This window comes from Ceratotherium simum, chromosome 36 (genome assembly GCF_057802395.1).
Source record: "Ceratotherium simum simum isolate JZ-2026a chromosome 36, ASM5780239v1, whole genome shotgun sequence".
In the NCBI taxonomy this organism is placed as follows: domain Eukaryota; kingdom Metazoa; phylum Chordata; class Mammalia; order Perissodactyla; family Rhinocerotidae; genus Ceratotherium; species Ceratotherium simum.
The window spans coordinates 30,184,761-30,209,278 of record NC_141935.1 but is presented as its reverse complement, the minus strand read 5'-3'; the positions used below and the strand labels follow the sequence as shown (position 1 = coordinate 30,209,278).

The 24,518-nt window shown below is 37.9% G+C and overlaps 1 protein-coding gene across 4 annotated transcripts in view; it reads left to right on the top strand.

Annotated features, from left to right (window-relative positions):
• Positions 1-24,518, top strand: part of AKT3 (AKT serine/threonine kinase 3) — a 323,716-nt gene that overhangs the window by 42,558 nt on the left and 256,640 nt on the right. Inside the window, exon 2 of one of the 4 annotated variants that reach the window (XM_087424493.1) lies at positions 18,289-18,350. The exons of the other annotated variants lie outside the window; for them this stretch is intronic. The gene's annotated coding sequence lies outside the window, so the exon portion shown is untranslated. The remainder of the gene's footprint in view (positions 1-18,288; positions 18,351-24,518) is intronic. 4 annotated transcript variants of the gene reach the window in all.

Below are 24,518 nucleotides of genomic sequence, written 5' to 3'. Positions count from 1 at the left end.
ACTCAACCTAGCTCCTGGACCCTATAGGGTCAATAAATGTTACTTTCCTTCACTTCTACCCTTCTGTGGTATGTGGTAAGAGGGAATATTATTTTTCTAGGACTTAAGGGAAGTACAGGTCAATTGAAGGTATATAACTTTTTTGAAATGGAATTCCTGTGTTTTTAAGTTTTGCCTTATTTCTTTGGAACACATGTGTTCCTTGTCATTTGATATATTTGCTATTGTACTGCTGTGGAAAGAGCATTGGAACTGGATCCAGGAGATGCGGGGTCTAGTTAGCCCCGTTTTCTACTACTAACTAGATGAATGGTGTTGTATACGTTGCTTCCCCACTCTGGGTCTCATTCCTGATTTGCAGAATGAAAGTGTTTTATTACAAGATGATTTCTAAAAGTTTGTTTCTGCTCTAACATTATATGATCCTGTGATCTGTGAAGCTGAAGACATCTTTTTGCAACCTAGGTTTTATGGAGTGTTGAGGCTTGGGATACATTTGTTGTTATAAACTCAGTTTACTGTGTTTGGAGGACTTGAGGTGATAGCTGATGTTTGGCTTTTTCATTGGAAAATAGTTCTAGCTATGAAACTTATTTCTGAGTGGAAATATACCAGGAGTGGCCATTGCTTTTCTTCCTACAGAGATAAGTGATCTCTTGGTGCTATTCACATGAAGCTGTCACTATTATTTTCAAAGTCATATGGATTTTGCCATCGCTCTTATAAACGATTTTCCTCCCAACAGCTGTGGACATTCTTATTCTGAGGATGATTTGATTTGGGGTGTGTTTAAATCATGTTTTGTGTTTGTTATGCTCATCTCAGCTCAGTTGTCACCACCAGAGGAACCCTTCTGTGACCCCCCGGACGGCTAGCTCATGTTACTTGTTTACACGTATTTTTCCCTTTTCATATCCTGGGTTATATGTATGTCTCATTTCATAATATCTTCCCAGCTAGACTGAAAGCTCTTGGAGGGCAGTGACCACATCCCTTTTGCTGACTTGCACCTATAATGTCTGGCACATAATTGACACTCAGGACATATTTTTTGTATATCTGAATAAATTAAAATTGTTTCCCAACAAATTTTAAATAAGTAGAAATATAATGGTAAATATAAGCTCAAAATGCTTTTTAGAATTAATGCCTGTAGCCTTTGCCATTACCAAACAGTGAATTTAAAAGGAAAGGAAAGAATAATCAAGGTGGTTGTATAAATGACTTTTATTATTGTTTGTGCAAGAACAGTGAACATTCCCTAGTACAGGAAGCAACTTTTAAAAACTGCCAGAACTAAGAAGTCAGACGTCCTTGACCCTTCGATCAAATGTTTTAGAGCCCAAGTTTCCTTAAATCTTCAGTTTGGCATAAACATTTTGACACAATGAAAGATTTATTCTGTAATTTTTGTCTTCATAAACAAAGAGCTTAACTAAATTTACTAAAACAAAAAGGAAAACTTTCTAGTTTTTACTAGTTCCATTTAAAAAAGTTCGTTTCCTTTCAAGTGCATAACACTGTAAATGAGCTCAGCTGTATTAGCAGATAAACATGTTGATTCATTTGGCCCAAAGCTACTGAATGAAGCCTGAAGGGGCACAGTTTGTTCTTTCCCCCACCCAGTGGCAGAATGTTTTTCTTCCTCTCCTCTCTATTGAGGGAGGGGACTGGAATAAGTGACTCCCCTTGTTTAGGTTCACCTGCATTGTTTAGGAGGGAAGGAAAAAAGATTTCATCACCATTACTTTTCCTTTCTCTTGTTTTAATTCTTATCATTAACATAAAGCATATGCTCCTCATCCAGTGCTCATACTGTGCTGGATATGTTGCATAGTAACTTACTGTCATATATTACTTCACAGTTTTTACAAAGCCAATTTACTTAATTCTCTGTTTTGAGTAATCTATTGTTATGAGTCAGAGGAGTCTTCAGGTTGTTTCGTTTTGAGGATGGACTTAATTTTGAAAGCAAGGAGAAGTCTGTCCAATGGTGTTGGGATAGTAGATATATTCACGTGTAATGAATTTATGGTAGAGATTTTATGAAGTATATCAAGAACTTTTATAAGAAACCTAGGATGAGTCTTGGTATTTTGGAATAGTTTTTAGAAAATGACCAAGATATGTGGCTTTTACTGTTACATACACTCTAAGTAATTGTTTGTTTCAGCTACATTGTTTACTGTGTGTTTCACACCGTGTCAGGTGCTGTGAATATGCAAGCATTAATAAGAAACTCTCTGCCGTCAGTAGCTTACCATCTGTGTACAATTTCCCAAAGTACATCATTGATAGGTAGGTGTTCCTCAAAAAGAGATTTCTGTCTTTGAATAAGTTTTGGAAATACCCCGACTAAAAAAAATAGAAGGTGTTTTTAGTATAGGGTTCTCAAAAGTGTACATTGTAGAATTTCAAAAAATAATTATACTTTCTAAGATTTTTCAAAATTCCTTGACACAGTTTTTCTCTCATGAAACTTCTGTCGTGGGGTGTGAGGGGACGACGGGAGAGTGGGAGAGAGAGTGGCAGTAGCATGTGCAGTAAGAGGATGATTTCTGTGTTATGGAACACTCTCTGGGAAACACTGGACTGATGTAATATTCTTATCTTTTGAATTATTTAATTCTTTTTTGTATTATTATACAATTTTGTATTATTGTGTTCTTTTAAATTCTTACCAGTCTAGCATTTGCTGCAGAATCTCTATTTATGCTTCTTAATCCTTTATAGGTTGGATAAAAGGCTTGGATCTTTTGATCGAATTAGTAAATTGGAAATGGAGATTAGTAATTAATATGAAAAAAGGTATCTGTTATCTCAAAATCAGCCTGTCTCAAAGCAGACTAACCATTTCTTCCAAAGCGGTTATACCTCCCAGCCTTTCTGTTTGATTATACTGTCCTACTCCAGGTACTTAGGCATAAGACCTCAGTCCTTTCTGACCTTTTCCTTTGTCTTACCCAGCCACAGCCCCGATGCTGATAACCAAATATTGCCTAACTTTTCCTCAACAATCATCAGTTTTTTCCCCATTCCCAGATGACTGCTGTCATCTAGCTTAGATTCACATGAAGTAAGTGGTCAGTCAGTGTTTGTCAGATGATGGGATCTGGACTACTGTAGTATCCTCCCATGACAGGTGTGCCTCCAGGTGCTCCCTACTTTTTCCAGTCCTGTACCACTGTTTATGTTGCACTGTGTGGTTTATGTTGAGTTTCTGCTCTGAGCCCTCAGAAGCTCACTGTTGCCTGGGAAAATGGTCCTATGTCATAACCTGGTGCTGTCGTCCAGCATCAGTCTCCGTTCCAGCCTAGACCTCACTACTTTTTGATTTATACCATGTGCTGTTTCCACTGATACTACTGCTCACCATTTCCCATGAAGGTCTTACTTTTACAGCTTCTGTCTGGTAGCATAAGTCATCCCTTCTATGCAGAATGCCTTTTTTGGGCCACATATTGAATTACCTAAACCTTACCCATCAACAAAACTGACATTAAATGCTGATACCTCCATGATCTCTCCAGCTGACAGTGCTATTGTTTTTCTCTGAATATATAACTTTTCTCTGTGAATATAACTTTGTACTACTCTTTTGGTGCTGTTCATATATATTATAATAGATACTAATATACCTAGCTTGTTTCCTCTAAACTTCTAAGTTACTTGAGGCAATATGGTATAGAATTTGACTGCTGTAATAGATAAACCTACAAGTGTTGGTGGATTAATATAATTTGAATTTTATTTCTTGCTCAGTAAAGTCCAGAAGAAGAAGTACAGTGTTCCTGATTGGTAGGCTCCTTCCTCTTGTGGCTCCACCATCTTCCAGAAATGGCTCCTGTCACACATGCTCATCTGCATCAAGCCGGAAAGGGAAAGAACACGGAAAGATCACTCAGAGGACATGTTTAGCAGACCACGCCTGAAAGTGGCACTCCTCTTTCTCATGTTTTGTGAGCTAGAACTCAGTCAAATGGCCATATTTGACTGCAAGGGAGACTGGGAAACAGGTGCCTAGGGAGAAGAGGTTTTTCTGAACACATGGCAGTTTGTCAAAGTGCTTAAAAGCTTGGGCTCTAATGTCAGACAAACCTGAATTTTAATTCTGGCTGTACCACTTACGTGATCTTGGACAAGTTACTTACCTTTTTATCTGTGAGATTTAACTAATAATGCAGGTAAAATACTTGGCATATAGTAATTCCTCAATAAATTTTAGCTGTCATTGTCATCCTTAGTGACATATCTTATACCTTTGTTGCATAGGTGCTTATTAAATAAATATTAAATGGACTTAAACATGGCTAATTTAATGAGTTTCTTGTGTCGTAACTCCTTTTCTTTAGTTAATATTATTATGGTGAGAACTATCAAGAGATCTATCTATAACAGAATTTATAAATTATACCATACTAAATTATATTATTCTTGCCAAGTTGAGTATTTCATAAACATACTTTGAAAAGAAGAATGAACAGTACTTTCGGAGAGGTTAGAAGATAAAGTAGAAAAATCTCCCAGGAGGTACAGCAAAAGAAAGAGATAGAAAATAGGAGTGAAAAAGCTAGGAAAATTAGAAGACTGGTCCAGAAGTTTCCAACATCAGAATTATAGACTTTCAGAAAGAAATCTGAAGAGAAGGCGGGGGTGGGGAGGGGAAAGTCTTAATGAAATAAATCAAGAAAATATTCTAAAACCGAAGGACTTGATTTTTTCAGACTGAAAGGGCCTGTTGAATACCCCATACAGTGTTGATGGTAGACCCACAATAAGGAGCATCATTGTGAGATTTAAGAACTAGATCCTCATATAAAGGATCAGGAATCAATGCCTTTAGACTTCTCAACAGCAGTGGAAGCAGGAGGGCAGTAGAGCAGCAGTGCCTTTAAAATTCTGAAGGAAAATGATAATACAAACTAATCTAAACTATTAATTAAGTTGAAGAGTAAAATAATATTTTCAGAGAGACAGGTTCTCAAAAAATTGATCTCCCACAGACCCTTGGGAGGCTGAGGAATGCACTCCATCAAAGCAAGGGCGTGTATCAAGAAAGGGAAGGGGCTAGATAAGAGGAAGAGGAGCTCAGACCTGGGAGATGGTGAAAGGAGCCCTGAGGATGGTAGCTGGGCAGCTGGTCCAGGGTTACCAGTCCAGACAGGAGCAAGTCAGAAGACAGGGAGAGACTTCTTTAAGAAGAGGAATTGATAGAAACCTGACGTGAATGAATATATTCAAAGGAGATTTGTCAGAGGGAGTCTGGGGTTAATTAGTGGTAAATATATAGTAGATAAATATATAGGGATAAGTATATAGAGAACTAAGTAAATGAGAAACCAGGCAATTATTAATTCCAAGAAAGACAAAACGTTATGCAGGAGAAGAAAGGTAATTATTGTTTACTCCTTGGCTCAGCTCTGAATACGCTATGTAGTCATAATGATGTAAGCCTTAAATATTGATCTAACCAAATTATTGAGACAGTGAGGGTGGGAAGCGTGAGGGTGGCTGGACTGGGAAGTAGAGCTAAATCTTAAACTTCCTCAGCAAGCACTTGCTGAATAATACCCCCAACTGACCATTTAAGAAGCAATAATACAAGCATGTTGCATTACTTAGAGATACAGAGGTGAATTCCAAAACAACTAATTAAAGGAAGTTTTTGGGGAAAGGAAGTGTCGGAGAGAGGGGCTGGAGACTAGTTTTTCTTAACAAACCTTGTAGATCGAGTTGATTTTCAAAAACTCTATGGGTGTGCAACATTTATTTCTGAAACTAGATTTTGGAGAGTTCATTAACTTAAGCAGATTTTTTCTATGTCAGAAAAGTTTTCAGTTGTTTCAGCTTCTCACTTAAATGTTATCTTAGTTAGGTTAAAGCTTCTGTGGTGTATAATTGAATTGAAATGTGTAAATCCGTCTTGTTATTGTCTTCATTATTTAGCTCCTAAGATCTTGCTAATGGGTGAGGTGATGCTGGTTGTTCTTCCATATCATTGAGTCTCGGACCACTGTTTCTCAGATTATCCTACAGTGCTCATATTGTGTGTCTCCCACTCCTACATTTATACATTCTCTCTCTACTCTGCTCTTCGTGCGTGTTACGTTACGTTGTGTTCTCACGTCAGTTCTTATCCAGGCCCCCACGCCCTTTTTTTTGCGTTCCTTAGTTTCTGTTTCTCTGCAGCTTCTCTTTCGTTAGCACTTCTATAGTGGGGGATACCTTGTGTGGTGAGAAGCTGCCTGCTGCTCTCATGACACCCTTCCCAAAGCCTGGGTAGAAGGGCACCGCAGGAGACCTTGGGTGGGCTGAGGAACGCAGTCAGCCTCCAGCGTTTCTGGTTCAACAGCTTCTAATCATTTATGCTGTCTCCACCCCCAATGCTTTTAATAACTTCAGGGTCCATGATTGACTGGTTTACTATTGTTTGCTTATTGCATACTTATCTGTTAGAGTCAGAGTTCTTAATTGTTTGTAAAGACTAAGTTACTAGTTAAATTTTGCTAATGTGAGCAAACAGGGAATTTATTAAGGATACTGGAGGTCTCCCTGAACCGATGGAAAGGCCAGGCTGTCAGGATTGGGGCTACACAGCTGGGAACAGTTCCTCCATCCCTCAAATACTGTCGAAGACACTCTGTCACTGGGTCTCCTGCTCTTGAAGATGACCCTTCTTTGCTACATTAATATAGCTATTATACTTTTTTATGATAAACCTGTAAGTTGAGAAATTATTACTTCTCTTTTCAAGTAGAAGTCATTGTGGGGAAAATGATGGGACAACTGGATTTGTATGTCCTGGGATTTTAAATCCAGAGGTGGGGAGAAAGAGGAGATAAATTTCCAGGAGGTGAAATCATAATTTTGGTCTGCTCTATGCTTGAATACCCCTTTTGGATCAGGGTTAGAGGACAGCCGTAGGTCATTCATTGCATTTCTTAGTGTGTTCTTGTTAAAACATAATTCAGATCCCTTGATTAAAAGCCTCCACTGGTTTCTTGTCTGATGTAGAAGAAAAAATCCAAGCTGCTGTTGATCATCTTTGAGGCTCACGATGATCTGGACAGAGGTGGATTTACCATGAAGCTGATTAAAGATGAAGGCCTCTTGCCTTGTGCAGGCTGTTTCCTAGGCTGGACCTAAATGGGTTAAGGCGGCTGTAGTGTTCCACTTTGACTTCCTCTTTGTCACACTTCCCCATTGTTGGAGAGGAAAAATTTTTCCTCTACCCTTCTGGGTTCTTTGGCTGATCTAATAATCAAATTGACCTAAAACAGATTAACAAGAGAAAAACAAATTTACGTACTTACGGGCCCCATAAGAATATGAGACCCCAGGACAAGTGGAGCAATTGAGGCTTGTATGCAATCCTGAGCTAAGAAATGGGAAAGAGGCCTGGGGCTTCAAAGGGGAGGAGGATAATTCACAGGGCAATACGAGGTGTTTGGTAATTAGGTGTTTGCCCTGCCATACAGATAGGTCATTCAGATAAAATTAACTCTGGTAATAGCTCTATCTGTGAGCAAGGCACCCCCTGAATTCTTTAGGTTAAGGGAGAGGTAAAAGTGTTTCTTGAATCTGCTGGGTCTTGATTGCCTTCAGCTCAAAATAATCCACATGCCCAAGTAGCACATTTTGGGGAGGCTCGTTCTGAACCCTTCCACCATCCTTTCAGGTTATGTGGGAGTGGACACAGGCAATTTTGGAATCCCTAGGAGGGATGCGTGGGATACGTTTGTGTGACTTGCAGTCACTTCACGTATAGTTTAATTACTGCCAGCTGACTCGGTGTAAGCATGCCTCTCAGCTGCACTCTCACGTCAGGGTGCAGGCCGGGGGCTGAATGGTGATGTGAACTTGTCCTAGGGCACCCAGCCACCAGAACGCTCTGGGTCTTGGAGGAGAGACCATGATTGACCATTTGCAACTCTGTTGAGCATTCTTCTAATCTTACAGTTCTTATGGGAAAGAAATGTAAAAGTGGTTTTCAAAAATTTGATAATCTGAAATATTTACATGGCATCACTAATAGTTGTGAAACTGAAGGAAACTTTTCTAAACTATCAGTAATAAAAAACAAATTTTCACCCTCTATTCTACATGAAAGACTGAACTATTCTCTCTGGTCTCCTGTAGAAAATATTACAAAATCATTGTCATATGAAGAGGCAATCAAGTACTACATAGCCAAGATATGTAGGAAAATTATTATAAAAGTGTGCTAGGGAATTATTAAAAATATGTTATTATTAAGGACTTTTTGATGTGGTTGACCACTTCAAAAAATTTATAATTTGATATAGTTTTGTATCTCATTCTAAATAAATTTCAATTTAGGACCTAATTTTGTTTTCATAGTTTTGTATTCCTTTTCTTAAAGAGCCCTTTCCACAACTGCATAAGCTTCAAGCTCTGTTAAAACCTGGATTTGCCCCTGGATTTCCTCTTGTCTGCGTCTTCAGCCTTACCTCACATCCTCACCCCTCACTCTCTGCAGCCCACACATAAGCATCTTTTCCTCCCTCAGATGCATCGTGTTCTTGCTCATGTCAGGCCTGTGCACTTGCCTGTTGCAGTCTTTCCTGAGCTTTTCGAAGGACTTGTCATTATTTACTTTTCAGGACAGGTGTCTTCTCAGGGTCTTGGACCACCCACAGTACCCTTTTCTTCCTCCTTCATCTCTACCATATCACTTGTTTTATTTTCATAGCATTTACCAGCATCTGACTTTGTGTGTGTTCATATTTTGCTTGACTGCCTCCACCTTTTAGAATATAAGCTCGCTGTGTGAGAGCTGTATTGTTCACTGCTGTGTCCCAGATCCTAGGACAGTGCCTGGGCCTCGTCAGGCCGTCAGTGGATATTTGTTGGAGGGAAGGCTCCTAGTGGGCTTGAGCTGATACATTTGGCCATGTATGTATTTGTTAGTTCCGTTTCTTATTTTGTTAATTTTTTTTGCATGTCTTGTGTATTCGCAGAGTGAGGTGCTGGGTTTTCTTACCAATTTGCATAAACTCTCTTTTGATCTTTTCTGTAGGAAATATTGCTTATAATTGTATTTTGGTTAAAATGTTTTAAGATACTCAAGCAAACAGACAAGTGTAAAGAATAATAAAACGAGCACTCCAGTACCCATCTCCTAGCTTTGTCGTGTTTTAGTATCAGATCCTTCTTTTTTTTTTTTTTTTTTTAAAGAGGATTCAGTGCTTTTTTTTTTTTTAATTTTTTTTTATTTTTTTTATTTATTTATTTTTCCCCCAAACCCCCAGTCGATAGTTGTATGTCATAGCTGCACATCCTTCTAGTTGCTGTATGTGGGACGCGGCCTCAGCATGACGGGATAAGCGGTGCGTCGGTGCGCGCCCAGGATCCGAACCTGGGCCGCCAGTAGCGGAGCGCGCGCACTTAACCGCTAAGCCACGGGGCCGGCCCTGGATCCTTCTTTTATTAATTAAACTTCACAGATGTATCCCTCCTTAATATTACTTCCTCCTCTCCTTTTACCCTGCTTGTCCCGAGGTGCACCTAGTTCAGAGGTTATCATTCTCATGTGTTTATATTGAAAATTTTTTCTTATCTATAAATGCATATGTTAACAATAGAACTAGTATGTTTTTGAACTTAATATAACTGGTACCATACTGCACATATCTCCTGCAACTTTTTTTTAACACTATATTTTTAAGATGTATTTATATTAATATGTGGAGTGCCGGTTTCTTCGTTTTCACTGCTGTGTGGTTTTGCATGGATAAACTCCACTTCATTTAACTATTCTTCTGTTGAGGGGCTTTAAGTGGTTGCCAGTTTTTTACCTTTTACAAACAATAGTGCAAAGAATGTTTTTGTACATGCCGCATGTGTACATGTGAAATTTTTTTCTAGGACATATAATATTGTAGGTGGAAAATTGCCAAGTCATAGGGGATGCTAAGCCTTCACCTTTGCAGATTTTGTCCATTGTTTTTTTTGTTTTGTTTTGTTTTTGTGAGAAAGACCAGCCCTGAGCTAATATCTATTGCCAATCCTCCTCCTTTTTCTCTCCAAAGCCCCAGTAGATAGTTGTATGTCATAGTTCCACATCCTTCTAGTTGCTGTATGTGGGACGCCGCCTCAACATGGCCGGACAAGTGGTGTGTCGGTGCGCGCCCGGGTCCGAACCCCGGGCCGCCAGTAGCGGAGCACTCGCACTTAACCGCTAAGCCACGGGGCCGACCCTGTCCGTTGTTTTTAAAGTGGTTGTTGCCAGTTTACTTCCACCAGCAGTTACGAGCCAGCGTCTCATTTTGCCAGGCCTGTGCCATTACTTCGTCTTATCAGACATAATTTTTGTCCTTCTAATGTGTGAGAAACGGTCTTTAGTGTTTGAAGTTTGCATTTCTCTGGTTACTGGTGGGGTTTTGAGTTCTTTTTATATGTTTATTGCTAATTAATTTCTTTTGAAAATTGTTTTTTTCTATCCTTTGTCCTCACTCCCTTTTTTGTATTGGATGATTTGTCCTTTTCTTATTGATTTGTAGGTATCCTTCAGGTATTGATATTAATCATTGGTTATTTGAATTGCAAATATCTTTCAGTTTGTAGCTTGTCCTTTTCGTTGTATTTGTGCTACCTTTCCTTGTACAAAAATTTTTCATTTTAATATAGATACATGTATCAATCCTTTTCTTTATAGTTTTGTTTCTGGATTCATATTTAAGAAACCTCCTTCCCTACATTGAGGTTATAATGATAATCTTTTTATTAATTATCTATTGCTGCATAACAAATCACCACCAAAACCTGTTTGCTTAAAACAAACAACAAGCATTTCTTATTTCTCTCCGTTTCTGGGAGCAGTGTGGCCGGGTGGTTCTGGCCTCGTCTCTGATGAGACTGCAGTCAACATGCCAGTCAGGGTTGCGGTCAGTGGAAGGTTTAACGAGGGCTGGAGGACTTGCTTTGAAAGATAGCCCACTCCATGGCTGGTGAGTGGTGTGGGCTGTTGGCAGGAGGCCTCAGTTCCTCTTCATGTGGTCCTTCACTGAGGCCATTCGAGTGTCCTCATAATTTGGAGGCTGGCTTCTCTGGAGTGAGTGAGCCAAGAGAATGAAGTGGAAACTAATATCTTTTGTGATCTAGCCTTTGAAGTCACAGGCTGGCTCTCAACTCTCCTCATTGTGGGAGAAGAAAACACTGGGGCTCAAATACAGTATGTGAGGATCACTGGAGGCTGTCTTGGAGGCTACCAGAATGTCTTCGATTTTGTTATAAAATACCTAAAAGTGTTACCAAACCAAGTTCATTTTTGCCCATCTCCCAGAAAACCAAACACTGAGTTGACAAGATTGCAGAGAGAGAGGGTTTAATCACAAGGCAGCCAAGTGAGGAAACTGGAGACCAAGTCTCAAATCCGCCCCCACCCCAATAATGGGGACTCAGGGATATTCATGGGGTAGGGGGCAAGGTGGTCTGAAATGTGGAGATAGATGATTGGAGGTGAGGAGAGGTGAGGTAATTGATGACCTGCACAAGCATAGTCAGACTTCATGCCTCTTCATAGGACTCATGTTCACAAAATGGTGGCATCAGCATGAACTGAGGATAGAGTTTTTAGCCTCTTGACATCAGAAGGTCGCTTATCTGAAATTTGCATGAGCCCAGTTGATGGGTTGGTGGTCTCAACTGCCCTGAAGTGGACAAGGGGTTCTAATTCCTGAAAAATGGCTCAAACACCCATTACCATGGTGACCCAGGCTCCAGAGAGATGTTATCTATAGGAACCTAGTAGGAATCAGAAGGCATATTGCCTAAACAGCATGGTTAACAATGGGTGGGTAAACAGCTAAAAGCTATAACCAGTAATTGCAAAAAGAAAAAAAAACTTTAGTTCCTAGCTACTTAATCATCAATGGCTGTTTGCCGGTTTCAAAAGTGCTTTCACATTTAGATCTTTAATCCACCTTGAGGATGTTATGTTTGTGTGTGTGTGTGTGTGTGTGTGTGTGTGTGTGTGTGTGTGCGCGCGCGCGCGCATGGTGTTAGGAAGGGAATCTAATCTTATTATTCTTCCAAAGGTGTATATAATTGTCTCCATCTCATTTACTGAATAATATCACTGTTCTCTTTATCTGTGGGTTTGTTTCTGAGATCTCTGTTCTCCTCCTTGAGCCTATTTTTCTAGTCCTATGCTGGTACCACTTTACAACAAGTATTGATTTCTCTAAGGCAAGTCTCAAACTCTTTCTGTTCTTCCTCATGATTTGCTTGGCTCTTCTTGTCTCCACAAGTCCATTAAGAGAGAAATTGTTAAATAAATCCGTTTGATTTTTAGAATCGTTCCAGGTTCCATGAAATGTCCTATTGGGATTTTGCTCATTTTAGGGAATATAAGAATATGATTTTTTTTTAATAATTAGAAGAGTAATAGGTGCTTAGTAAAGATTTGTGAAATACAGATAAGTAGAAAAACCTTAAAAAAAAAAAAGCATCCATAATCCCATCACTCAGACATCACCATTACTGTAGCACGCGGAATCCTTAAAGATCTGATTTTGTAAAAATTAAATCCTCTCTATAACAAAAGGCATCATATATTGGGAAAAAATAAGGATTGATGTTCTTATTATACAGTGTGTTTCCACACATCATTAAGAAAAAGGTAAATGACCCAATAACAAAATGGACAAAGAATGTGAACAGGAATTTGACAGAGGAGGATGTACAGATAGCTAAGAACAAATGACAAGATTAGCAAAATGTGAAATAAAACAAAAATGAACCAGCATTTGCCTACTCATGTAACATTGAGTATGGAAAGAAAAAAGTTAGAGACAGTCTTAAGTACCCACCAAAAGAGGAGTGGTTAAATAAGTACAGCCATACTGTGGAATTTTAAGCAACCGTTGAAAAAAAAGATTACTCTGTTAGGTGCTAACGTGAAAGAATGTCTAAGGTGTAATGTTGAATAAAAAATATAAAGTGAAAGAATGAGTTAGATAATACGGTATTATGTTTATAAAGAAAATTGTATATATATATATTTATTTATTTTTCCATATAAAACATTTACAAGGCTATCTAGGTTTGTCAGGAGTAGTTACCCAAGAGTGTGAAGTTGTGTAAGAGAGAAAACTTTTAACTGTATTATTTGGATTTTTTCAAAATCATGCCCTATTTTGCAATTAAAAAAAAAAAGTTTTGCTATAGTTGCCCATAGTGTTTGTTTTTTCCTAGGTATAAGTTTATTTTTATTTTTTAAAACAGTAGTAATCTATAGATAGATGCAATTTTGCACCTTAAATTTTTCACTCAATGGAAGGATGCATTCAGTGGAATGTTTAAGAGTGCAAACTGGAGTCAGCATCAATCTGGTTTCTAATTCCAGATCTACTGCAAGTTTTTATCTTGGCATAACTTCAGACCTACAGAAAAGTTACAAGAATTACAAAGAAGTCCATCTGCCCATTCGTCAGATGTGAACATTTTTCCACGTTTGTGTGATCTTTCTTTTTTCTCTCTCCCTTCCCCTCCTTTCCTTTCTGCCCACTTGCTTTGTCCCTCTCCCCCCTCTCTATATGTGATATTTTAAATATATTTATATAGAGACATTTTTAATATATTTAAAGATATTTAATGTATTTATGTTCAAATATGTAGGTTTTTTCTGAACCATTTGAGAGTAAACGTGAGATGTGATTCCCCTTTCACCCCTAGGAACTTAAGTGTATGTTTCCTAAGCAAGGACATTATCTTACATAATTAAAGTATAGTTATCAAAATCAAGCAGTTAATATTGATACGATTATCTAGATATTGCCAATAGTAACCTTTATAACCCTTCCCCTCCCCAGAAATCTTGGGTCATCGTGTGAGTCGCATTATGTGACATCATGATGTCTCATCAGGCAACTGAGACATCAGTTGTCATGTCTCTTTCGTCTCCTTTAATCAGGAGGCACAAAATGTTGATTTGTCCCCATCCTGGTGATGTTAACTTCAATCACTGGTTACAGTGGTGGCTACCAAATTTCTTCTCCATTGTAAAGTTATTTTTCCCTTTGTAATTAATAAGAATCTTGTGGTGTGATACTCTGTGACTATGTAAATATCTGGTTCCTCCTCAGACTTTGGCCCACCAATTTCAGCATTCATCTGTGGTTCTTGTTTGAATCAGTTATTAATGATTTATGGTGATTTTCTAGTTCTGTTGTTCCTTTTTCATTTTAATTGACTTTTTACTATAAAGAAGAAATTTCTTTTTCTCCCTTATGAATTCTATTTTATTCAATGGATTATAATCTTTTACTATCATCATTAATTTTGAAATGTTCAAATTGTCCTAGATTTGGCCCATGAAAGCCCCTTCAAACTAGCTCCTATATTCTTTTGACATGTTCCCATCAATTTCTGAAGACTTTCTGACATTTTGACTCAATAAGACATTCCAGGCTCATCATACACTTTCCCTTTCCTAGCTCTAGCATCAGCCACTTCTCCAGGGAGCTCTGGTTCCCTTTAGTGGAGAGTAGTGTTATCTTTCTTTTATTCTTAATTATCTTTATTCCTCATTTACTGTGTGTTTTTTTAATGCTATCCTGATCCATTCTATTTTTGCATAAGTACCATACTGCTGTAATTATTTAAGTTTTATATTTTGGTTAATTATTTAATTATCTTATTAAATCTCTCTGCTATATATTTGACACTGGTGTGCAATCATCTTTTCCTGCTTGTCCTCTAGAACCCCATAATTCCTGTTTTTTCTTGACCTCTTGGACTATTTATCTCATTCTTCTGGATTCTTTTTCCTTGATTAGATTTTAAAGGGTAGAGTTTCCTAGGATTCTGCCCTTGCTCTCAGGAACCAGGCGCTGTCACTGCTCAGAGATTGCTGGTGGGGAGGTCTACACTGGTTCTGTTACTGCACAAAGATGGGGTTCTCTGCCCGATGCACATAAAAATCCATTTGTTACGGCATCAGCTTTTGAGAAAAGAAAAAAGCTTTATTGCGTGGTTGACCAACAAGGAGACAGGGCAGAAGCTCTCAGATCTGTCTCCCCGATCCAGGGCTTGGGGCACAATTTATGGGATGAAGGGCAGGGCAGTCTGAAGTGTGGAGATAGATGATTGGAGGTAAGGAGAAGTGAGGTAACTGATGATCTGCACAAGCGTAGTCAAGCTTCATGGCTCTTCATAGGACACATGTCCACAAAATGGTGGTGTTAGTGTGATCTGAGGGTGGAGTTTCTGGCCCCCTGACATCAAAAGGGACTTATTGGGTATTTGCACAGGCCCAGTTGCTGGGTTGGTGGTCTCAACTGGCCTTAATTGGACAAAGGGTTGACTCTCAGTTCCTGAAAAACAACTCTCAGTTACCCCATTGATAAGGTAGGGTCACTTTGGACTGGTCCTGGAGGGCCTGTGGTTTCAGTTCCATCCCTCTGGGGACAATTTGATAATATGTATAAAAATTACAAATGTATATTCTCACTTCTAGAAGTGTATCCTTCAGGTGTATATGCATTTTGTAATGATGTATGTACAGGGTTAGTCATACAAATATTGTAGTAATAGCAAAAGATTTGGAGATTTCCGTAATAATCTGAAAAGTTTGTTAACGTTTTTCTCCCTTTTTCTACTCATATCTACATGAGGCTGAATTATCTTCATATACGTCAACCAAAACAACATATTGTCACAGAGTTGGAAGAAGCCCAAATGTCCATTAATAGTGGATTGGTTAAGTAAATTATGATACAGCAATACAATGGAATATTATGCAGTTGAAAAAGAATAAGAAGAATTGTATCTATGTGGAAAATCATGGAAAAATCACTGCAATTAAAAAGGAAAAGAGCAAGATGCAGAACATATTATAGGTTACTTATTGTTTAAAGGAGAGGAAATAAGACTACGTAGTAGTAGTCATACTTGCTTATAGTGACATAAAGGAACTCTGGAAGGAAAAAGAAGAAACTGATTGATGTTTGACATATGACCTGTTTAACTGAATTTTTGAAGTGTCTTCCAGTATAACTTAAACCTAGTTTTGACACAGCACAGATTTATACCTTTAGTTCTAAACCACTGGCCTACAGCATAATTTTCCTTCATACACTCGATAAAGCCTTTTGTCTATTTAGATTTGTGCTCGCCACTTCTGACTCCGTACTTTACATTCTAGCAACATGGAATTTCTTGTAGTTCTTCTCACATATGGCACTGTTTCATATTTGTGTCTGCCTTACCTGTGTCTTCTTTATATTCATCTTTTAAGAATCAGTTTGTTATCTTCTCTGGGAAGCTGTCCTGCACCTCTGCAGGCTGAGTTATGTGATTCTCTCATAATGTTCTGTGTATTTGTCTATTATTGCTCTTATCATATTGCGTTGTAATGATCAGCTCTTTTATAGTACTTAGACATCAACTTAGACATAGTACTTAGACAATAGACAGCTCCTTTATAGTACTTGGACATACATATAGTAAGTACTTAGACATAGACATACTCAAAGATTTTGCTTTAACTTTTTTGTTTAACACCTTTGCTGGTAGGGTAGGGGCCATCCCTCACATAGCTTCTAGTCTTTAATGGAGACAGACATGCAGGAATATAACTAACAAGACAGTGCAGTAAGTGAGATAATAGGCAAGGCTATTCTTCCAAAGGGAGTCTTTACGTGGGTCTTGAAGATGGGCTAGAGTCCAGATGGAGACATTTTAACAGGGCCTGTTAGGAGCACAGATAATCTGGTGTAGCTTCAGCACAGAGGAATCATGACTCAAGGTAAATCAGGAAGAAAACGAAAAACAGGGACAGATTGTGAGAGGCCTAACATTCTAGTCTAAAGAATTTAAATAGTATCTTGTAGGCAGAGTAGGACTATTGAGTGGTTTTGAACAAAGAATCAATCCAATCTGTGTTTTAGGATGATTACTTCTATGCTTTGTATAGGGTGGTTCGAAAAAGGAAGAGATGAAAGACAGGAACACCTGTTAAAACATTTTATACTGTAAACTACAGCGTTGAAGATAGGAACAAAAAAGGAACAGCCAGCCACATTTGCACACTCCATGTATTGGTTAAAAGCCAGGTTTAAATCCTGGCTCTGCCACTATAGTCTGGGTCCACTGTAGAGAAGTTATTTAGCCTCTTTAAGCCATAATTTTCTCATCTGTAAAATGGAGAATTAGTCAGCCTGGGCTGCCATAACAAAATACCATAGACTGGGCAGCTTAAACAACAGAAAGTTATTTCTCACTGTTTTGGAGGCTGGGAAATCTGAGATCATGGAGCCAGTGTGATTGAGTTCTGGTGAGGACTTTCTTTCTGGCTTTCAGATAGCACCTTCTGGTTGTGTCCTCACATGGTGGAGAGAGACAGAACAAGTTTTCTGGTGTCTCTTCTTATAAGGGCGCTAATCCCATCATGAGGGCATCACCCTGTGACTCATCTAAACATAATTACCTTCCCAAGTCCCCATCTTCAAATACCATCACATTAGGGAATTGGGCTTCAACACAGGAATTTGGGGGGGACACAAACATTCAGTCCATAACACTATCTTATACAGTGGTTATGAGAATGAAGTAATTTATGGAAAACATTTAACACTATGCCTCTAACATAAAAAGTGCTGTGTTTAACCTGTTATCATCATTGTTTTGACTGGGCATAAATTTTGCATATGGAGTAATGGAGGAAAATTAGAAATGATTCGGTGATTTTGCTCTTCATTGATGGAGAATATGTGATGACATTAATTAAGAAGGAGAATGTAGGAGGAAGAACAAGATTGCAGGCATGCTGATGAGAAATGCTTTCTTCACTCTGTCAAGAGAGGAGGAGAGGATAGATGCAAATGTCAGGGTTATAGATGTATCATGCGTATGCTAAGAGTAGAAGAAAAGGGAACCTTTACATTCTTTATATGTATATGACCTTTAAAATGCAGTTTTTAATTTGTTTTTATTCAAATCTTTATTTTCTTTTCTCTGATTTCATTGATCAGATTGAGTTTTTCTGTGAGCTGGGGAGAGCGGAATTACCATTTACATCTTTATCCACAAATAATACTAAATTTGTTTTGCTGGATTTTGAAAAGTTCTTTTTCGGACATTTTAGACATATTTTGATATTTTTAAATTGGAGTATAATCTGTTCCTACCCTCTAGTTTTTGCATTGAGACTTTCTCCCTCTAAATTAATGAATCAAGGATTTATTATATTAGGCTTTCTAGAACTATTAAGAATCTCTAATCCTTTCACTTTTGGCAATAATTGTCTCCACATTTACTTTATAGAGTCCTCTTTGGTGGAGCCCACAGGCGGAGAGGAAGCACAGGATTCATAGGATGGCGGGCGGGTGAGTCACTGAGAATCTGGGCTGGAACCTGGGGACAAAGGTGGTAGTGGTTGCTCCTTAATAATAGGACTAAAATTGCAAGTATAAGTTTGGACATTACATTGTGTTGATGAAGTCTATAAAGACAACGTAATGGTTTGAGTTTTTCTTGGTGTAAATTTTATTGATAATTTATATGGCGTAGCCATCATGCCGCCTGTGCTATGATTTTATCAGAGTTCTCACAGTGACTCGGCACACAGTTAACAGTTTGGGGAAACGTAGAACAAATAGTTTGTCCCCAGAGTACATCTTTTCTTTGGTTATAGTGGTCATAGATACAACCTTAAGTTGTGGTTTGGGGCTTTTCTTTTTTGTTTTATAATAAAAATTTCAACGTTTAATAATAGATACTATTTTAGTTGTGATAAGCAGACAAATAAGCTTCTGGAACCACTGAAATCAAACTTAAGAGAAAGAAAATAAGAAAACTTATGGGGAAATGGTCTCTAATTAATATTAATGTAAAATAATCATCAAGTGGCAAACTTTCATTCAGAAGAAAAATGATCTGTGCCCAACATCAACTTTATTATGGTATATATTATATAAATTCAAAGCTGGGATTTTATACAGCAAAGTGAGTATTGCAGCAATGATATAAACAAAGAAAAAAAGCGGTAGAATGAAGTCATGAAAGGAAGGGAGCCTATAAAATGGAACCATATAAAGAGCAGTCTGTGGGTCTGTATCTGTGGCAAATGTTTATATTTCTCAATATAAAGGTAACCATAAATTGGTGTACTGTTTTTTTTTTTATGAACTTTCTATGAATGTACATAGTGGTATGTATTTAGATGAGACTGATTGTAAGTAATATTATAAGGTAGAAAAAGTGTGTCTCTAGCACCCTTCTACTGCTTTTTCTCCTGTTCTTTCAACCTTTTCTGTTAGTTTCACCCTCCATGGGCCTTTCCCTGTTTGATGTCTGTCAAAAGAGATCCCAGTACTTTTGGGCCTTGGCAGGTTATTTTTGAAAGATGAGTGGACGTATTAAATGGCAGGTTATTTCACATTTTATTGGGCTTTTGAAAATTCAAACAGAATTTCCTTATGGTAAAACTTCAAACGTTTTTAGAGAAGAGAGTTTTTTGACTCTGCCCCTTAAGTCATAGCCTGTTGCCAGGTCGTAAGGGAATTAACACGTTCTAGGCCTGTTACAGCCTAGTGGCTGGGTATGTGTACTAGGCCCTTGTTCCACACAGTCTCTTTGATCTTCACAGTAAGCCTGTGCCCTTGGCATTCTTATTCACATTTTACAAAAGAGGAACTGAAAGAAGCGTAGAGAGATGAAGTGACCTTCCTAAAGAGGTCACAGTGGAGGCACGTCTTATCGTCAGGACTTGCAGACTCCAAAGCTTTTGCCTTCACCACTAGACCAGTATGGCACAGTCATTTGATTCTTGGGCTTTACTCCTGCTGCTTCTTGGTGAGCAAACAGTGTCTTGCCCTCAGAATTCCTTTATGTGCTTCTATGGAGATGAGTCCCCCGCTCCTGTGAGTCTCCACACTCGCTCTTGCTGCTTGTGGGTGATGAGCCTTACTCGAACCTTGGTTGTGTTTTTGGCTTGGAGTATAGAAGCGCCTTATGAGCAGGGATGGCCGACAGCTGCAACATTCGGTTCCAAACATACTGAGTTAGGTTTGTTTGTTGTTTAGCAGATTGGCCAACTCTGAAGTTTATACTTAGAGTAAGAAATTATTGATGAATTATGTGTGAATTCTAACGTTTGGGAATTATCATAGCAAGAACTAATAAATTTCTTGGTATTGACACTTTTGAACAGATGTATTCAGTGTTACAGTTTGAAAATGTTCACTCTACAAAGAGTTGTCAAGTACTTAACTCTCTGCAGGGCTATGCTAGGTTTTACGCTGAGCACAACACAGAAAACACATGGTTTCTGCCCTCAGAGAGATGACAGTTTAGAAGGAGGACACATGTGAGATAACTATTAGAATACGTGATAATAATTACAGGCATGGAGTGTGTAGAAGGAAGAATGGGACACTGTGAAAGAATAGCTGACTGTGCCTGGAGGACTCAGGGAAAGATTCAGAGAAGAGTTTCTTGTTTAAACTGAAGCTTGAATGTATTCCTGACTACAAGAAAATTCATGGGCTGTTTATACATACTGCACAGACAGCATTTCCCTCACATGCACACATAAATGCAGTGTTAAGCTTGAACACTTAGCCTCTTCTCTTTTCCTTTAAATCATACATAATCATGTATATTCTTTTTCCCCCATGTATCTTTTACAAGGCTTCTCTAGTAGCCGCCCATTTGTTTCCCTTTATTTTTCTGCTTTCTACCTCTTAAATTTCTCTGGTTTTTGGAAGCAGGCAGACTAATTAATTTCTTGGTGTTAAAGGAAAGTCAAATTAACGTTGATTGCTCTGTTTCTGCGTTCTTTACAACACGTAGTAGTGCGTGAAGGATCACGATGGTGGGAAATGGTGAAGAGAGGAGGGTAATGGAACTTGGCACCTGATTGCTTTATCATCTTTACTATCTCACAAATGGTTTTCTTCTGTTTAGAATAATCTGAGGAGTGAAAGTGTGACCAGCTCTGTCCTTGAGCTGAAAATGAAGTCAGAGGAGAGTTGTCTGGAGGGAAACACTGTATTTGGTGGTATATTATTTTCTGGCCCATTTGGTTGTAAGGCTTTTTAAGGCTTTTTACTAATGAGCGGTTCCCCTATGATCAAGTATTCATGTACATGCTTATCTCTGTCTCTCATATACATGCTGGTTCTCACAGGTACATTGGCTGATGTTAAAGTGATTGGGTTTACCTGAGAAGCCACATGACAATAGGGAAAGAGCCCTGCATCAGAAGTTAGGAGAGCTGGACTCTGGTCCTACCACTGCCTCTAATATGTTTTCTGCATTTGAGCTACTCAATTAACCTTTCTTAGGCCTCAGTTTCTTTTTTTATTTTCATTTTTATTTTTTTATCAAAATATAATTGACATACAATATTCTGTTAGTTTCAGGTGTACATCATAGTGACTTGAGATTTATATGCATTATGAAATGATCACCACAATAAGTCTAATTACCATCTGTCACTTTACAAAGTTACTACAATATTATTGACTGTATTCCCTATGCTGTACATTGCATCTCCATGACTTATCTTATAAACTTACTTTTTAAATAATGGGATAGGATAATGCTCTATAAGGTATTGCTCGGCTCAAAACTTTTATCATTTTATTATTGACAGGGGTATTTATTCAACTACCAAGTCTGTATTGAGTGCTTCCCACATTTCAGGCCCTGTGCTGAGTGCAGTCAAAAAGAGACATGGAGGATGGACATATAGATCAATGGAAGAGAATTGAGAGTCCACAAATAAACCCATACATCTCTGGTCAATTGATTTTTGACAAGGGTGACAAGACCATTCAATGTGGAAGAATAGTCTTCAACAAATAATGCTGGGACAGTTGAATTTCTATATGCAAAAGACTGAGTTTGGACCTCTCTCTCACATTATATACAAAAACTAACTCAAAATGGATCAAAGATCTAAAAACATAAGAGCTAAAACTATAAAACTCTTAGAAGAAAATGGGTAAATCTTTGTGACCTTGGATTGGGCAATGGTTTTTTAGATTTGACATCTACAGCACAAGCAACCAATGAAAAATTGATAAATTGGACTTCATCACAGTTAAACACTTTTATGTGTCAAAGGACACTGTTAAGAAAGTGAAAAGATGGCCCACAGAATGGGAAAAAATATTTGCAAATCATATATCTGATAAAGGTCTAGTACCCAGAATGTATCGAGAATTTTTATCACTGAACCATAAAAAAAAACAACCAAAATAAAAATGGACAAAGGATCTGAATTGACATTTCTCCAAAGAAGATACACATAAAGCCAACAATACATGAAAGGATGCTCAACATCATTAGCCATCAGAGAAATGCAAATCAAAATCACATGAGATATCACTTCACACCCATTAGGATGGCTATAATCAAAAAGACAGATAATAAACAGAAGTGTTGGTGAGGATACAAGGACCCTGGAACCCTCCTATACTGCTGGTGGGATTGTAGAATGGAGCAGCTGCTTTGGAAAACAATTGGGCAGTTCCTCAAATACTTAAATATAGAATTAGCATATGACCCAGCAGTTCCCTTCCTAGGTATACACCCAAGTGAACTGAAATCATGTTTATACAAAACTTGTATATGAGTGTTCATAGTAACATACTCATAATAGCCCGGAAGTGAAAATAACCTCGATGTCCAATAACTGTTGTGTGGATAAACAAAATATGATATTATCCATAAAATGGAGTTTTATTCAGCCAGAAAAGGAATGAGGAAGTACAGATACATGCTGCAACATGGACGTACCTTGAAACCTTATGCTAAGTGAAAAAGTCAGACACAAAAGGCCAGATATGTATGATTCCATTTATATGAAGTGTCCAGAATAGGCAAATGCATAGAAGTAAAAAGCAGTTTAGTGGTTGCCAGGGGCTGGGAGGAGGAGGGAATGGAGAGTGACCACTGATGCGTTTGGGGTTTCTTTTTGTGGTGATGAAAAGTTCTGGAATTAGATAGTGGTGATGGTTGCACAACCTTGTGAATATACTAAAATCCACAAATTGTATACTTTAAAACAGTGATTTTTATGATATGTGAATTATATCTCAATAAAAATTTTTTTGAAACACATGGCCTTTTCCTTCATGGTGCTAAAATCAACTGTGTATATGGTAGAGATAGAAAAGGGTTCAGTGGAAGGGTTCATCCTGTCCTACTCTGTGGAGTTGGGGTCAGACTCCTGGAATAAGTAATTTTTAAGTATTTAAACAGAGACCTGAAGAGTGAATTGAAGTCACTCAGGTGAGGAGACTGATAGTGATGGAAATGAGGAAACAGGGAAGCATATATCAGATAGAGCTAACAGTTGAAAGCCAGTTCCAGCTGTCACAGGTGTAAGCTCCTACCTCTGTCACCATGGAAGATGGTCCAAGACCTTTTGCCTTAAGTAATGTAATTATCCTATAATGTTTATTATGAAAAATACATATGTATCTCAGCTACTTCTGGGGAAAACAAAGCAGTTTTCATGATTTGTTTCTAAATATTTTAAAATTTTAGTCTATGGCATTTTATAATTTTAAATTTTCACAAAACCAGAGCTATATCCTGGAATTTATTTATGCTAGGGTTTTTTTCTCCCGTCTATTTTATTTTATAAGCCACGTTTCCAACCTTTCTTCCTATACAAATTCTATTTTCATTCCTTTTGACAGTTTGAGGTTAATTTTAGATCCTTGTAAGCATTATTTACTGTAGAGTTAGGATAAATACAAATGTTTATTTCTCTTTGCTCTTAGGTAATAAAATATTTTATTAAGAAGAAATTTCAAAGATGTACAAAAATAGTATAATCAACACTCATGTAATTAACACTAGCTTCAAAAATTTTCAACTCGTGGCCAGTCTTACTTTATTATATATCTACCTATTCCTTTACCTCCTGGGTTGTTCAGAAGCAAATCTCAGATGTCGCATCATTTCATATATAGGTTTCATTTATCTCTAAATGACAAGAATTCTTTTTTAAACATACATTATTGAGTATTTTTTGACTTGGAAGTTTTTTTCCTTCTGAAAACAAATTATTTAAAAAGGTACAAAGAAAATTACAGGCCAATATCACTGATGAACATCGATGCAAAAATCCTCAACAAAATACTAGCAAATCACATACAACAATACGTTAAAAAGATTATACACCATGATCAAGTGGGATTTATTCCAGGTATGCAGGGATGGTTTAACATTCGCAAATCAATCAACGTAATACGCCACATTAATAAAATGAAGAATAAAAATCACATGATCATCTCAATAGATGCAGAGAAAGCATTTGACAAGATACGGCATCCATTTATGATAAAAACTCTGAATAAAATGGGTATAGAAAGAAAGTACCTCAACATAATAAAGGCCATATATGAGAAATCCATAGCTAATATCATCCTCAGTGGCGAAAAACGGAAAGCTATCCCTCTAAGAACGGGAACCAGACAAGGATGCCCACTGTCACCACTCCCATTTAACATAGTACTGGAAGTCCTAGCCAGAGC